At 56.7% G+C, this 17443-nt stretch overlaps 1 pseudogene; it reads right to left on the reverse strand.

Moving 5' to 3' along the window:
- The window catches only part of LOC123487207, a 110341-nt pseudogene that overhangs the window by 22551 nt on the left and 70347 nt on the right, over positions 1-17443 (reverse strand).

Here is a 17443-nt window from a genome sequence, read left to right on the forward strand (position 1 = left end):
CACCCAGAGCCAGCCAGACAGACAGACAGCAACACCACCCAGAGCCAGACAGCAACACTACCCAGAGCCAGACAGACAGACAGCAACACCACCCAGAGCCAGCCAGACAGACAGCAACACCACCCCAGAGCCAGCAGACAGACAGCAACACCACCCCAGAGCGCAGACAGCAACACCACCCAGAGCCAGACAGACAGACAGCAACACCACCCAGAGCCAGACTACGACCAACACAGGCTGAGGTGTTAGAGGTCAGGGAGGTAAGAGAAAGCAGTGAGCTTCAATGAAAAGAGCAGGTTCTCTGAGAGGGAGGGGGCTGTTTTGTTCCAGCCAGGTAACCACAGTGTTGCTGGTATGGGGACAGGAGGCCCGCCACCAGTTACTCCCCGTTCCCAGCCAGGTAACTACAGTGTTGCTGGTATGGGGGGAAGGAGGCCCGCCACCAGTTACCCCGCGCTCCCAGCCAGGTAACCACAGTGTTGCTGGTATGGGGGACAGGAGGCTCGCCACCAGTTACTTCCCGTTCCCAGCCAGGTGGACCACAGTGTTGCTGGTATGGGGGACAGGAGGCCCCGCCACCAGTTAATTCCCTGCTCCCAGCCAGGTAACCACAGTGTTGCTGGTATGGGGGGACAGAGGCCACCAGTATTCCTTCCTAGCCAGGTAACACAGGTTGCTGGTATGGGGGGACAGGAGGCCCGCCACCAGTTACTCCGTTCCCAGCCAGGTAACCACAGTGTTGCTGGTATGGGGGGACAGGGAGGCCCGCCACCAGTTACTTCCCGTTCCCAGCCAGGTAACCACAGTGTTGGTGGTATGGTGGGGACAGGAGCCCGCCACCAGTACTTCCCGTTCCCAGCCAGGTAACCACAGTGTTGCTGGTATGGGGGACAGGAGGCCCGCCACCAGTTACTTCCCCGTTCCCAGCCAGGTAACCACAGTGTTGCTGAGTATGGGGGACAGGAGGCCGCCACCAGTTATTCCCGTTCCCAGCCAGGTAACCACAGTGTTGCTGGTATGGGGGACAGGAGGCCCACCACCAGTTACTTCCCGTTCCCAGCCAGGTAACCACAGTGTTGCTTTGGTATGGGGGACAGGAGGCCCGCCACCAGTTACTTCCCGTTTCAGCCAGGTAACCACAGTGTTGCTGGTATGGGGGACAGGAGGCCCGCCACCAGTTACTTCCCGTTCCCAGCCAGGTAACCACAGTGTTGCTGGATGGGGGACAGGGAGGCCCGCCACCAGTTATCCCGTTCCCAGTCAGGTAACCACAGTGTTGTTGGTATGGGGGACAGGAGGCCCGCCACCTCAGTTACCCCCGTTCCCAGCCAGGTAATCACAGTGTTGCCTGGTATGGGGGACAGGAGGCCCGCCACCAGTTACCCGTTCCCAGCCAGGTAACCACAGTGTTGCTGGTATGGGGGGACAGGAGGCCCGCCACCAGTTACTTCCGTTCCAGCCAGGCAACCACAGTGTTGCTGGTATGGGGACAGGAGGCCCGCCACCAAAGTTACTTCCCGTTCCCAGCCAGGTAACCACAGTGTTTGCTGGTATGGGGACAGGAGGCCCGCGCCACCAGTTACTTCCGTTCCCAGCCAGGTAACCACTAAGTGTTGCTGGTATGGGGGGAAGGAGGCCCGCCACCAGTTACTTCCCGCTCCCAGCCAGGTAACCACAGTGTTGCTGGTATGGGAAGAGGTCCACCAGTTACTTCCCGCCTCCCAACAGGTAACCACAGTGTTGCTGGTATGGGGGACAGGAGGCCCGCCACCAGCTACTCTTCCCAGCCAGGTGTCCACAGTGTTGCTGGTATGGGGGGACAGGAGGCCCGCCACCAGGCCAGCCTGCCGTCCCAGCCAGGTAACCACAGTGTTGCTGGTATGGGGGACAGGAGGCCCGCCACCAGTTACTTCCCGTTCCCAGCCAGGTAACCACAGTGTTGGTTATATGGGGGAAGGAGGCTCCGCCACCAAAGTTATTCCCCGCCTCCCAGCCAGGTAAACCACAGTGTTGCTGGTTGGGGGACAGGAGGCCCGCCACCAGTTACTTCCCCGTTCCCAGCCAGGTAACCACAGTGTTGCTGGTATGGACAGGGAGGCCCGCCACCAGTTACTTCCCGTTCCCAGCCAGGTAACCACAGTGTTGCTGGTATGGGGACAGGAGGCCCGCCACCAGTTACTTCCCCGTTCCCAGCCAGGTAACCACAGTGTTGCTTGGTATGGGGGACAGGAGGCCCGCCACCAGTTACTTCCCGTTCCCAGCCAGGTAACCACAGTGTTTGGTATGGGGGACAGAGGCCGCCACCAGTTACCCCGTTCCAGCCAGGTAACCACAGTGTTGCTGGTGATGGGGGACAGGAGGCCCGCCACCAGTTACTTCCGGTTCCCAGCCAGGCAACCACAGTGTTGCTGGTATGGGGGACAGGAGGCCGCCACCAGTTACTTCCCGTTCCCAGCCAGGTAACCACAGTGTTGCTGGTATGGGGACAGGAGGGCCCGCCACCAGTTACTTCCCGCTCCCAGCCAGGTAACTACAGTGTTGCTGGTATGGGGGACAGGAGGCTCGCCACCAGTTACTTCCCGTTCCCAGCCAGGTAACCACAGTGTTGCTGGTATGGGGGACAGGAGGTCGCCACCAGTTACTTCCCGTTCCCAGCCAGGTAACCACAGTGTTGCTGGTATGGGGGACAGGAGGCCCGCCACCAGTTACTTCCGTTCCCAGCCAGGTAACCACAGTGTTGCTGGTATGGGGGACAGGAGGCCCGCCACCAGTTACTTCCGTTCCCAGCCAGGTAACCACAGTGTTGCTGGTATGGGGGGACAGGAGGCCCGCCACCAGTTACTTCCCGTTCCCCAGCCAGGTAACCACAGTGTTGCTGGTATGGGGGACAGAGGCCGCCACCAGTTACTTCCCGTTCCCAGCCAGGTAACCACAGTGTTGCTGGTATGGGGGGACAGGAGGCCCGCCACCAGTTACTTCCCGTTCCCAGCCAGGTAACCACAGTGTTGCTGGTATGGGGGACAGGAGGCCCGCCATCAGTTACTTCCCGTTCCCAGCCAGGTAACCACAGTGTTGCTGGTATGGGGGACAGGAGCCCGCCACCAGTTACTTCGTTCCCAGCCAGGTAACCACAGTGTTGCTGGTATGGGGGGGCCCGCCACCAGTTACTTCCGTTCCCAGCCAGGTAACCACAGTGTTGTGGTATGGACAGGAGGCCCGCCACCAGTTACTTCCGTTCCCAGCCAGGTAACCACAGTGTTGCTGGTATGGGGGACAGGAGGCCCGCCACCAGTTACTTCCGTTTCCCAGCCAGGTAACCACAGTGTTGCTGGTATGGGGGACAGGAGCCCGCCACCGGTTACTTCCCGTCCCAGCCAGGTAACCACAGTGTTGCGGTACTGGGGGACAGGAGGCCCGCCACCAGTTACTTCCCCGTTCCCAGCCAGGTAACCACAGTGTTGCTGGGTATGGGGGGACATGTGAGGCCCGCCACCAGTTACTTCCCCGTTCCTCAGCCAGGTAACCACAGTGTTGCTGGTATGGGGGGACAGGAGGCCCGCCACCAGTTACTTCCCGTTCCCAGCCAGGTAACCACAGTGTTGCTGGTATGGGGACAGGAGGCCCGCCACCAGTTACTTCCCGTTCCCAGCCAGGTAACCACAGTGTTGCTGGTATGGGGGACAGGAGGCCCGCCACCAGTTACTTCCCGTTCCCAGCCAGGTAACCACAGTGTTGCTGGTATGGGGGACAGGAGGCCCGCCACCAGTTACTTCCGCTCCCAGCCAGGTAACCACAGTGTGCTGGTATGGGGGACAGGAGGCCCGCCACCAGTTACTTCCCGTTCCCAGCAGGTAACCACAGTGTTGCTGGTATGGGGACAGGAGGCCCGCCACCAGTTACTTCCCGTCTCCCAGCCAGGTAACCACAGTGTTGCTGGTATGGGGGGACAGGAGGCCCGCCACCAGTTACTTCCCGTTCCCAGCCAGGTAACCAGCAGTGTTGCTGGTATGGGGGGACAGGAGGCCACGCCACCAGTTACTTCCCGTTCCCAGCCAGGTAACCACAGTGTTGCTGGTATGGGGGGACAGAGGCCCGCCACCAGTTACTTCCCGTTCCCAGCCAGGTAACCACAGTGTTGCTGGTATGGGGGACAGGAGGCCCGCCACCAGTTACTTCCGTTCCCAGCCAGGTAACCACAGTGTTGCTGGTATGGGGGACAGGAGGCCCGCCACCAGTTACTTCCCGTTCCCAGCCAGGGTAACCACAGTGTTGCTGGTATGGGGGACAGGAGGCCCGCCACCAGTTACTTCCCGTTCCCAGCCAGGTAACCACAGTGTTGTGGTATGGGGGACAGGAGGCCCGCCACCAGTTACTTCTCCGCTCCCCCAGCCAGGTAACCACAGTGTTGCTGGTAAGGGGGACAGGAGGCCCGCCACCAGGTACTTTTCCTCAGCCAGGTAACCACAGTGTTGCTGGTATGGGGGACAGGAGGCCCGCCACCAGTTACTCCCGCTCCCAGCCAGGTAACCACAGTGTTGCTGGTATGGGGGGGAGCCACCAGTACTTCGCGCCCCAGCCAGGTAACCACAGTGTTGCTGGTATGGGGGACAGGAGGCCCGCCACCAGTATTCGCCAGCCAGGTAACCACAGTGTTGCTGGTATGGGGGACAGGAGGCCCGCCACCAGTTACTTCCCGTTCCCAGCCAGGTAACCACAGTGTTGCTGGTATGGGGGACAGGAGGCCCGCCACCAGTTACTTCCCGTTCCCAGCCAGGTAACCACAGTGTTGCTGGTATGGGGGGACAGAGGCCCCCACCAGTTACTTCCCGTTCCCAGCCAGGTAACACAGTGTTGCTGGTATGGGGGACAGGAGGCCCGCCACCAGTTACTTCCCGTTCCCAGCCAGGTAATCCACAGTGTTGCTGGTATGGGGGACAGAGGCCCGCCACCAGTTACTTCCGTTCCCAGCCAGGTAACCACAGTGTTGCTGGTATGGGGGGACAGGAGGCCCGCCACCAGTTACTTCCCGTTCCCAGCCAGGTAACCACAGTGTTGCTGGTATGGGGACAGAGGTCCCGCCACCAGTTACTTCCCGTTCTCCCAGCCAGGTAACCACAGTGTTGCTGGTATGGGGGACAGGAGGCCCGCCACCAGTTACTTCCCGTTCCCAGCCAGGTAACCACAGTGTTGCTGGTATGGGGGACAGGAGGCCCGCCACCAGTTACTTCCCGTTCCCAGCCAGGTAACCACAGTGTTGCTGGTATGGGGGACAGGAGGCCCGCCACCAGTTACTCCGTTCCCAGCCAGGTAACCACAGTGTTGCTGGTATGGGGGACAGGAGGCCCGCCATCCAGTTACTTCCCGTTCCCAGCCAGGTAACCACAGTGTTGCTGGTATGGGGACAGGAGGCCCGCCACCAGTTACTTCCCGTTCCCAGCCAGGTAACCACAGTGTTGCTGGTATGGTGGCAGGAGGCCGCCACCAGTTACTTCCCCGTTCCCCAGCCAGGTAACCACAGTGTTGCTGGTATGGGGGGACAGGAGGCCCGCCACCAGTTACTTCCCGTTCCCAGCCAGGTAACCACAGTGTTGCTGGTATGGGGGGCAGGAGGCCCGCCACCAGTTACTTCCGTTCCCAGCCAGGTAACCACAGTGTTGCTGGTATGGGGACAGGAGGCCCGCCACCAGTTACTTCCGTTCCCAGCCAGGTAACCCCAGTGTTGCTGGTATGGGGGACAGGAGGCCCGCCACCAGTTACTTCCCGTTCCCAGCCAGGTAACCACAGTGTTGCTGGTATGGGGGACAGAGGGCCACCAGTTACTTCCCGTTCCCAGCCAGGTAACCACAGTGTTGCTGGTATGGGGGACAGGGAGGCCCGCCACCAGTTACTTCCCGTTCCCAGCCAGGTAACCTCAGTGTTGCTGGTATGGGGGACAGGAGGCCCGCTACCAGTTACTTCCCGTTCCCAGCCAGGTAACCACAGTGTTGCTGGTATGGGACAGGAGGCCCGCCACCAGTTACTTCCCGTTCCCAGCCAGGTAACCACAGTGTTGCTGGTATGGGGACAGGAGGCCCGCCACCAGTTACTTCCCGTTCCCAGCCAGGTAACCACAGTGTTGCTGGTATGGGGACAGGAGGCCCGCCACCAGTTACTTCCCGTTCCCAGCCAGGTAACCACAGTGTTGCTGGTATGGGGGACAGGAGGCCCGCCACCAGTTACTTCCCGTTCCAGCCAGGTAACCACAGTGTTGCTGGTATGGGGACAGGAGGCCCGCCACCAGTTACTTCCCGTTCCCAGCCAGGTAACCACAGTGTTGCTGGTATGGGGGACAGGAGGCCCACCACCAGTTACTTCCCGTTCCCAGCCAGGTAACCACAGTGTTGCTGGTATGGGGACAGGGAGGCCCGCCACCAGTTACTTCCCGTTCCCAGCCAGGTAACCACAGTGTTGCTGGTATGGGGACAGAGGCCCGCCACCAGTTACTTCCCGTTCCCAGCCAGGTAACCACAGTGTTGCTGGTATGGGGGACAGGAGGCCCGCCACCAGTTACTTTCGTTCCCAGCCAGGTAACCACAGTGTTGCTGGTATGGGGGGACAGGAGGCCCGCCACCAGTTACTTCCCGTTCCCAGCCAGGTAACCACAGTGTTGCTGGTATGGGGGACAGGAGGCCCGCCACCAGTTACTTCCCGTTCCCAGCCAGGTAACCACAGTGTTGCTGGTATGGGGGACAGGAGGCCCGCCACCAGTTACTTCCCGTTCCCAGCCAGGTAACCACAGTGTTGCTGGTATGGGGGACAGGAGGCCCGCCACCAGTTACTTCCCGTTCCCAGCCAGGTAACCACAGTGTTGCTGGTATGGGGGACAGGAGGCCCGCCACCAGTTACTTCCCGTTCCCAGCCAGGTAACCACAGTGTTGCTGGTATGGGGACAGGAGGCCCGCCACCAGTTACTTCCCGTTCCCAGCCAGGTAACCACAGTGTTGCTGGTATGGGGGACAGGAGGCCCGCCACCAGTTACTTCCGTTCCCAGCCAGGTAACCACAGTGTTGCTGGTATGGGGGACAGGAGGCCGCCACCAGTTACTTCCCGTTCCCAGCCAGGTAACCACAGTGTTGCTGGTATGGGGGACAGGAGGCCCGCCACCAGTTACTTCCCGTTCCCAGCCAGGTAACCACAGTGTTGCTGGTATGGGGGACAGGAGGCCCGCCACCGAGTTACTTCCCGTTCCCAGCCAGGTAACCACAGTGTTGCTGGTATGGGGGACAGGAGGCCTGCCACCAGTTACTTCCCGTTCCCAGCCAGGTAACCACAGTGTTGCTGGTATGGGGACAGGAGGCCCGCCACCAGTTACTTCCCCGTTCCCAGCCAGGTAACCACAGTGTTGCTGGTATGGGGGGACAGGAGGCCCGCCACCAGTTACTTCCCGTTCCCAGCCAGGTAACCACAGTGTTGCTGGTATGGGGGACAGGAGGCCCGCCACCAGTTACTTCCCGTTCCCAGCCAGGTAACCACAGTGTTGCTGGTATGGGGGACAGGAGGCCCGCCACCAGTTACTTCCCGCTTCCCAGCCAGGTAACCACAGTGTTGCTGGTATGGGGGGACAGGAGGCCCGCCACCAGTTACTTCCCGTTCCCAGCCAGGTAACCACAGTGTTGCTGGTATGGGGGACAGGAGGCCCGCCACCAGTTACTTCCCGTTCCCAGCCAGGTAACCACAGTGTTGCTGGTATGGGGGACAGGAGGCCCGCCACCAGTTACTTCCCCGTTCCCAGCCAGGTAACCACAGTGTTGCTGGTATGGGGGGACAGGAGGCCCGCCACCAGTTACTTCCCGTTCCCAGCCAGGTAACCACAGTGTTGCTGGTATGGGGACAGGAGGCCCGCCACCAGTTACTTCCCGTTCCCAGCTAGGTAACCACAGTGTTGCTGGTATGGGGGACAGGAGGCCCGCCACCAGTTACTTCTCCGTTCCCAGCCAGGTAACCACAGTGTTGCTGGTATGGGGGACAGGAGGCCCGCCACCAGTTACTTCCCGTTCCCAGCCAGGTAACCACAGTGTTGCTGGTATGGGGACAGGAGGCCCGCCACCAGTTACTTCCCGTTCCCAGCCAGGTAACCACAGTGTTGCTGGTATGGGGGACAGGAGGCCCGCCACCAGTTACTTCCGTTCCCAGCCAGGTAACCACAGTGTTGCTGGTATGGGGGACAGGAGGCCCGCCACCAGTTACTTCCCGTTCCCAGCCAGGTAACCACAGTGTTGCTGGTATGGGGGACAGGAGGCCCGCCACCAGTTACTTCCCGTTCCCAGCCAGGTAACCACAGTGTTGCTGGTATGGGGGACAGGAGGCCCGCCACCAGTTACTTCCCGTTCCCAGCCAGGTAACCACAGTGTTGCTGGTATGGGGGGACAGGAGGCCCGCCACCAGTTACTTCCCGTTCCCAGCCAGGTAACCACAGTGTTGCTGGTATGGGGGACAGGAGGCCCGCCACCAGTTACTTCCCCGTTCCCAGCCAGGTAACCACAGTGTTGCTGGTATGGGGGACAGGAGGCCCGCCACCAGTTACTTCCCGTTCCCAGCCAGGTAACCACAGTGTTGCTGGTATGGGGGACAGGAGGCCCGCCACCAGTTACTTCCCGTTCCCAGCCAGGTAACCACAGTGTTGCTGGTATGGGGACAGAGGCCCGCCACCAGTTACTTCCCCGTTCCCAGCCAGGTAACCACAGTGTTGCTGGTATGGGACAGGAGGCCCGCCACCAGTTACTTCCCGTTCCCAGCCAGGTAACCACAGTGTTGCTGGTATGGGGGACAGGAGGCCCGCCACCAGTTACTTCCCGTTCCCAGCCAGGTAACCACAGTGTTGCTGGTATGGGGGGACAGGAGGCCCGCCACCAGTTACTTCCCGTTCCCAGCCAGGTAACCACAGTGTTGCTGGTATGGGGGGACAGGAGGCCCGCCACCAGTTACTTCCCGTTCCCAGCCAGGTAACCACAGTGTTGCTGGTATGGGGGACAGGAGGCCCGCCACCAGTTACTTCCCGTTCCCAGCCAGGTAACCACAGTGTTGCTGGTATGGGGACAGGAGGCCCGCCACCAGTTACTTCCCGTTCCCAGCCAGGTAACCACAGTGTTGCTGGTATGGGGGACAGGGGAGGCCCGCCACCAGTTACTTCCCGTTCCCAGCCAGGTAACCACAGTGTTGCTGGTATGGGGGACAGGAGGCCCGCCACCAGTTACTTCCCGTTCCCAGCCAGGTAACCACAGTGTTGCTGGTATGGGGGGACAGAGGCCCACCACCAGTTACTTCCCGTTCCCAGCCAGGTAACCACAGTGTTGCTGGTATGGGGGACAGGAGGCCCGCCACCAGTTACTTCCCGTTCCCAGCCAGGTAACCACAGTGTTGCTGGTATGGGGGACAGGAGGGCCCGCCACCAGTTACTTCCCGTTCCCAGCCAGGTAACCACAGTGTTGCTGGTATGGGGGACAGGAGAGCCCGCCACCAGTTACTTCCCGTTCCCAGCCAGGCAACCACAGTGTTGCTGGTATGGGGACAGGAGGCCCGCCACCAGTTACTTCCCGTTCCCAGCCAGGTAACCACAGTGTTGCTGGTATGGGGGACAGGAGGCCCGCCACCAGTTACTTCCCGTTCCCAGCCAGGTAACCACAGTGTTGCTGGTATGGGGGACAGGAGGCCCGCCACCAGTTACTTCCCGTTCCCAGCCAGGTAACCACAGTGTTGCTGGTATGGGGGACAGGAGGCCCACCACCAGTTACTTCCCGTTCCCAGCCAGGTAACCACAGTGTTGCTGGTATGGGGGGACAGGAGGCCCGCCACCAGTTACTTCCGTTCCCAGCCAGGTAACCACAGTGTTGCTGGTATGGGGGGACAGGAGGCCCGCCACCAGTTACTTCCGTTCCCAGCCAGGTAACCACAGTGTTGCTGGTATGGGGGACAGGAGGCCCGCCACCAGTTACTTCCCGTTCCCAGCCAGGTAACCACAGTGTTGCTGGTATGGGGGACAGGAGGCCCACCACCAGTTACTTCCCGTTCCCAGCCAGGTAACCACAGTGTTGCTGGTATGGGGACAGGAGGCCCGCCACCAGTTACTTCCCGTTCCCAGCCAGGTAACCACAGTGTTGCTGGTATGGGGGACAGGAGGCCCGCCACCAGTTACTTCCCGTTCCCAGCCAGGTAACCACAGTGTTGCTGGTATGGGGGACAGGAGGCCCGCCACCAGTTACTTCCCGTTCCCAGCCAGGTAACCACAGTGTTGCTGGTATGGGGGGACAGGAGGCCCGCCACCAGTTACTTCCCCGTTCCCAGCCAGGTAACCACAGTGTTGCTGGTATGGGGGACAGGAGGCCCGCCACCAGTTACTTCCCGTTCCCAGCCAGGTAACCACAGTGTTGCTGGTATGGGGGACAGGAGGCCCGCCACCAGTTACTTCCCGTTCCCAGCCAGGTAACCACAGTGTTGCTGGTATGGGGGGACAGGAGGCCCGCCACCAGTTACTTCCCGTTCCCAGCCAGGTAACCACAGTGTTGCTGGTATGGGGGACAGGAGGCCCGCCACCAGTTACTTCCCGTTCCCAGCCAGGTAACCACAGTGTTGCTGGTATGGGGGACAGAGGCCCGCCACCAGTTACTTCCCGTTCCCAGCCAGGTAACCACAGTGTTGCTGGTATGGGGGGACAGGAGGCCCGCCACCAGTTACTTCCCGTTCCCAGCCAGGTAACCACAGTGTTGCTGGTATGGGACAGGAGGCCCGCCACCAGTTACTTTCCAGTTAGTTCAAACAGCCCTGCTAGAGATGCCCGGTCAACTGGAAGTGCTGTTATTGTGAAGTGGAAACATCTAGAAACAACAACGGCTCAGCCGCCAAGTGGTAGGCAACACAAGCTCACAGAACGGGACCGGCCGAGTGCTGAAGCGCGTAGCACGTAAAAATATTCTGTCCTCGGTTGCAACACTCACTACCGAAGTTCCAAACTGCCTCTGGAAGTAATGTCAGCACAAAAAACTGTCCGTCGGGAGCTTCATGAAATGGGTTTCCATGGCAGAGCAGCCGCACACAAGCCTAAGATCACCATCGCGCAATGCCAGCGTCAGCTGGAGTGGTGTAAAGCTCACAGCCATTGGACTGTGGGGGCAGTGGAAAGCGCGTTCTCTGGAGTGATGAATCACGCTTCACCATCTGGCAGTCCGATGGACGAATCTGGGTTTGGCGGATGCCAGGAGAACGCTACCTGCCCCAATGCATAGTGCCAACTCTAAAGTTTGGTGGAGGAGGAATAATGGTCTGGGGTTGTTTTTCATGGTCCGGGCTAGGCCCCTTAGTTCCAGAGAAGGGAAATCTTAACGCTACGATTTTGTGCTTCCAACGTTGTGGCAACAGTTTGGGGAAGGCCCTTTCCTGTTTCAGCGTGATAATCACAGGCATAGCATCCTTTTCGGGCTCTGTCCTCCGGACGCTGTTTTATTAAACCTTCTGCCCATTTGCTACACAAAAACCTGTCACTGATATTCACACTTCTACTCAATACAACACATATTGAATTAACTTCACACGGTTCACTGTATAATATAATACAGTCTCCCTCCTCTCTCAGTCTCCCTCTCTCATAAACACACTCTCTCTCTCATAAACACACCTCTCTCTCATAAACACACCTCTCTCTCAAACACACCTCTCTCTCAAACACACCTCTCTCTCTCTCAAACACACCTCTCTCTCTCATAAACACACCTCTCTCTCATAAACACACCTCTCTCTCATAAACACACCTCTCTCTCATAAACACACCTCTCTCTCTCTCAAACACACCTCTCTCTCTCTCAAACACACCTCTCTCTCTCATAAACACACCTCTCTCTCATAAACACACCTCTCTCTCATAAACACACCTCTCTCTCATAAACACACCTCTCTCTCATAAACACACCTCTCTCTCATAAACACACCTCTCTCTCATAAACACACCTCTCTCTCATAAACACACCTCTCTCTGACTGGCCTGTGATTAAATGAGATTAAATGATACAATGTATCAACTTTGCTCGCTCTGAGCGCTGCTCCAATGTATCCAATGTAACAACAGAAGACTCATCAGGTTCTGCATCTTCATCCGCCATCCCTGCTAGATTCTATTTGAAAAACTGGAAGGTGATGTGGCTGGCTGATTACAGCTGTGAGTGACGGCTGGAAGGTGATGTGGCTGGCTGATTACAGCTGTGAGTGATGGCTGGAAGGTGATGTGGCTGGCTGATTACAGCTGTGAGTGATGGCTGGAAGGTGATGTGGCTGGCTGATTACAGCTGTGAGTGATGGCTGGAAGGTGATGTGGCTGGCTGATTACAGCTGTGAGTGATGGCTGGAAGGTGATGTGGCTGGCTGATTACAGCTGTGAGTGATGGCTGGAAGGTGATGTGGCTGGCTGATTACAGCTGGGAGTGATGGCTGAAAGTTAATGTGGCTAGCTGACTTAGCAGCTGTGAGTGATGGCTAGAAGGTGATGTGGCTGGCTGATTACAGCTGTGAGTGATGGCTGGAAGGTGATGCTGGCTGGCTGATAAAATCTGTGAGTGAAGGCTGGAAGGTGATGTGGCTGGCTGATTACATGCTGTGAGTGATGGTGGAAGGTGATGTGGCTGGCGATTAAATCTGTGAGTGATGGCTGGAAGGTGAGGTGGCTGGCTGATTACATCTGTGAGTGACGGCTGGAAGGTGATGTGGCTGGCTGATTACAGCTGTGAGTGATGGCTGAAAGGTGAGGTGGCTGGCTGATTACAGCTGTGAGTGATGGCTAGAAGGTGATGTGGCTGGCTGATTAAAGCTGTGAGTGATGGCTGGAAGGTGATGTGGCTGGCTGATAAAATCTGTGAGTGAAGGCTGGAAGGTGATGTGGCTGGCTGATTACAGCTGTGAGTGATGGCTGGAAGGTGATGTGGCTGGCTGATTAAATCTGTGAGTGATGGCTGGAAGGTGAGGTGGCTGGCTGATTACATCTGTGAGTGACGGCTGGAAGGTGATGTGGCTGGCTGATTACAGCTGTGAGTGATGGCTGGAAGGTGAGGTGGCTGGCTGATTAAATCTGTGAGTGATGGCTAGAAGGTGAGGTGGCTGGCTGATTACATCTGTGAGTGACGGCTGGAAGGTGATGTGGCTGGCTGATTACAGCTGCCACATGAGAGATGGCATGACAGTGAAAAACTGACTTTATAAACATTTATAACAGTCGCCAGCTGGTTCTTTAGATTGGTACTATCATATGAAACAGTACTCGGGTATTCTGATATGTTGGTATCATAAGTATGAGGTTTTGATAGGGTAATATTACTGAGGTACTGGTATACCATGAAACACTAAATGACTTGACCGTGAAAAACACCTGATGACTGACCTGCTCTGTAGGAAAATAGTATGAGGAAATACTTCACAACACCGCTGTTCAGCAGAGGTCGCTTTGAGGTCAGGGACTGAGTATGAGGAAATACTTCACAACACCGCTGTTCAGCAGAGGTCGCTTGAGGTCAGGGGACTGAGTATGAGGAAATACTTCACAACACCGCTGTTCAGCAGAGGTCGCTTGAGGTCAGGGGACTGAGTATGAGGAAATACTTCACAACACCGCTGTTCAGCAGAGGTCGCTTTGAGGTCAGGGGACTGAGTATGAGGAAATACTTCACAACACCGCTGTTCAGCAGAGGTCGCGTTGAGGTCAGGGACTGAGTATGAGGAAACACTTCACAACACCGCTGTTCGAGAGGTCGCTGGAGACTGAGTATGAGGAAATCTCACAACACCGCTGTTCAGCAGAGGTCGCTTTGAGGTCAGGGACTGAGTATGAGGAAATACTTCACAACACCGCTGTTCAGCAGAGGTCGCGTTGAGTCAGGGGACTGAGTATGATTCACAACACCGCTGTTCAGCAGAGGTCGCTTTGAGGTCGCTTGAGGTCAGGGACTGAGTCTCCAAAGGGGCACTCACTCTATACCCTTTCCAGTGCACTACTTTGGACCAGGGCCCAGAGTGCGGCAGACAGAGGGACATGGGAGAGGCTAGATCACAGGTCACTCCTCTGACTAACAGGTGGAGGCTAGATCACAGGTCACTACTCTGACTAACAGGCTAGATCACAGGTCACTACTCTGACTAACAGGTGGAGGCTAGATCACAGGTTCACCTCTGACTAACAGGTGGAGGCTAGATCACAGGTCACTACTCTGACTAACAGGCTAGATCACAGGTCACTACTCTGACTAACAGGTGGAGGCTAGATCACAGGTCACTACTCTGACTAACAGGTGGAGGCTAGATCACAGGTCACTACTCTGACTAACAGGTGGAGGCTAGATCACAGGTCACTCCTCTGACTAACAGGGGGAGGCTAGATCACAGGTCACTCCTCTGACTAACAGGTGGAGGCTAGATCACAGGTCACTACTCTGACTAACAGGTGGAGGCTAGATCACAGGTCACTCCTCTGACTAACAGGTGGAGGCTAGATCACAGGTCACTACTCTGACTAACAGGCTAGATCACAGGTCACTACTCTGACTAACAGGTGGAGGCTAGATCACAGGTCACTACTCTGACTAACAGGCTAGATCACAGGTCACTACTCTGACTAACAGGTGGAGGCTAGATCACAGGTCACTCCTCTGACTAACAGGTGGAGGCTAGATCACAGGTCACTCCTCTGACTAACAGGTGGAGGCTAGATCACAGGTCACTACTCTGACTAACAGGTGGAGGCTAGATCACAGGTCACTCCTCTGACTAACAGGTGGAGGCTAGATCACAGGTCACTCCTCTGACTAACAGGTGGAGGCTAGATCACAGGTCACTACTCTGACTAACAGGTGGAGGCTAGATCACAGGTCACTCCTCTGACTAACAGGTGGAGGCTAGATCACAGGTCACTCCTCTGACTAACAGGTGGAGGCTAGATCACAGGTCACTCCTCTGACTAACAGGGAGGCTAGATCACAGGTCACTACTCTGACTAACAGGTGGAGGCTAGATCACAGGTCACTACTCTGACTAACAGGTGGAGGCTAGATCACAGGTCACTCCTCTGACTAACAGGTGGAGGCTAGATCACAGGTCACTCCTCTGACTAACAGGTGGAGGCTAGATCACAGGTCACTCCTCTGACTAACAGGTGGAGGCTAGATCACAGGTCACTACTCTGACTAACAGGTGGAGGCTAGATCACAGGTCACTCCTCTGACTAACAGGTGGAGGATTACCTTGGAGGAGCCAACTGAGTGGATTCCTAGAGGGATCTTATGCGTGTGTGTGTGTGTGTGTGTGTGTGTGTGTGTGTGTGAGAGAGAGAGACAGGACAGTCATCTCTGCTCTGTCACAGCCATTTAGCGGAGGGCATTTTGAGGGCAGAGACTGTGTCCCAAATGGCAACATATACCCTTTATAGTGCACTAATTTAGACCAGAGAATGGTACCATATACCCTTTATAGTGCACTACTTTAGACCAGAGAATGGTACCAATACCCTTTATAGTGAACTACTTTAGACCAGAGAATGGTACCATATACCCTTTATAGTGCACTACTTTAGACCAGAGAATGGTACCATATACCCTTTATAGTGCACTACTTTAGACCAGAGAATGGTACCATATACCCTTTATAGTGCACTACTTTAGACCAGAGAATGGTACCATATACCCTTTATAGTGCACTACTTTAGACCAGAGAATGGTACCATATACCCTTTATAGTGCACTACTTTAGACCAGAGAATGGTACCATATACCCTTTATAGTGCACTACTTTAGACCAGAGAATGGTACCATATACCCTTTATAGTGCACTACTTTAGACCAGAGAATGGTACCATATACCCTTTATAGTGCACTACTTTAGACCAGAGAATGGTACCATATACCCTTTATAGTGCACTACTTTAGACCAGAGAATGGTACCATATACCCTTTATAGTGCAACTACTTTAGACCAGAGAATGGTACCATATACCCTTTATAGTGCACTACTTTAGACCAGAGAATGGTACCATATACCCTTTATAGTGCACTACTTTAGACCAGAGAATGGTACCATATACCCTTTATAGTGCACTACTTTAGACCAGAGAATGGTACCATATACCCTTTATAGTGCACTACTTTAGACTACTTTTGAAATATAGTGGGAATAGGTGCCATTTGGGCACACTCACGTTCCATTTCTGAAGCCCCAATCAAAGGCTCTACCCCTCCACCCCCTCCACCCCTCTACCCCTCCACCCCTCTACCCCTCTACCCCCTACCCCTCTACCCCCACCCTCTCCCACCCCTCCATCCCTCCACCCCTCCACCCTCCACCCCTCTACCTCCATCCCTCTACCCTCCATCCCTCTACCCTCCATCCTCTACCCCCTCCACCCCTCTACCCCTCTACCCTCACCCCTCTACCCCTCCATCCCCTACCCTCCATCCCTCTACCCTCCATCCCTCTACCCCCTCCATCCCTCCACCCTCCATCCCTCCAACCCTCCATCCCTCTACCCCCTCTACCCCTCTACCCCTACCCTCCACCCCTCTACCCCTCCATCCCTCTACCCCTCTATCCCTCTACCCCCCTACCCTCTATCCCTCTACCCCTCTATCCCTCTACCCCTCATCCCTCTACCCTCTATCCCTCTATCCCTCTACCCCTCTATCCCTCTATCCCTCTACCCCTCTACCCCTCTACCCTCTATCCCTCTACCCCTCTACCCCTCTATCCCTCTACTCTCCACCCCTCTACCCCTCTACCCCTCTACCCTCCACCCTCTACCCTCTACCCTCTATCCCTCTACCCTCCACCCCCTACCCTCCACCCCTCTACCCCTCCATCCCTCTACCCCTCCATCCCTCTACCTTCCACCCCCTCTACCCTCTACCCCTCCATCCCTCTACCTCTCCATCCCCTCTCCCTCCATCCTCTACCCCTCCACCCCTCCATCCCTCCACTCCATCCCTACCCTCCACCCCTCACCCTCTACCCCTCTACCCCTCTATCCCTCTATCCCTCTATCCCTCTATCCCTCTATCCCTCCCCATCCCTCTACCCCTACCCCCTCTATCCTCTACCCTCTATCCCTCTATCCCTCTACCCTCTACCTACCTCTATCCCTCTACCCCTCTATCCCCTCTATCCCTCTACCCCTCTACCCTCTACACCTCTATCCCTCTATCCTCTACCCTCTACCCCTCTATCCCTCTACCCCTCTCCCTCTATCCCTCTACCCCTCTATCCCTCTATCCCTCTAGCCTCTATCCCTCTATCCCTCTACCCCTCTACCCCTCTACCCCTCTACCCTCTATCCCTCTTGTTCAAACATCATTAGGCGTAACTACCCCTTAACGCCACTTACATTCACACTGTATTTTATTTTATTTTAGTCATTTAGCAGACGCTCTTATCCAGAGCGACTTACAGG

The sequence above is a fragment of the Coregonus clupeaformis genome, unplaced genomic scaffold, assembly GCF_020615455.1.
Source record: "Coregonus clupeaformis isolate EN_2021a unplaced genomic scaffold, ASM2061545v1 scaf1523, whole genome shotgun sequence".
In the NCBI taxonomy this organism is placed as follows: Eukaryota; Metazoa; Chordata; class Actinopteri; order Salmoniformes; family Salmonidae; genus Coregonus; species Coregonus clupeaformis.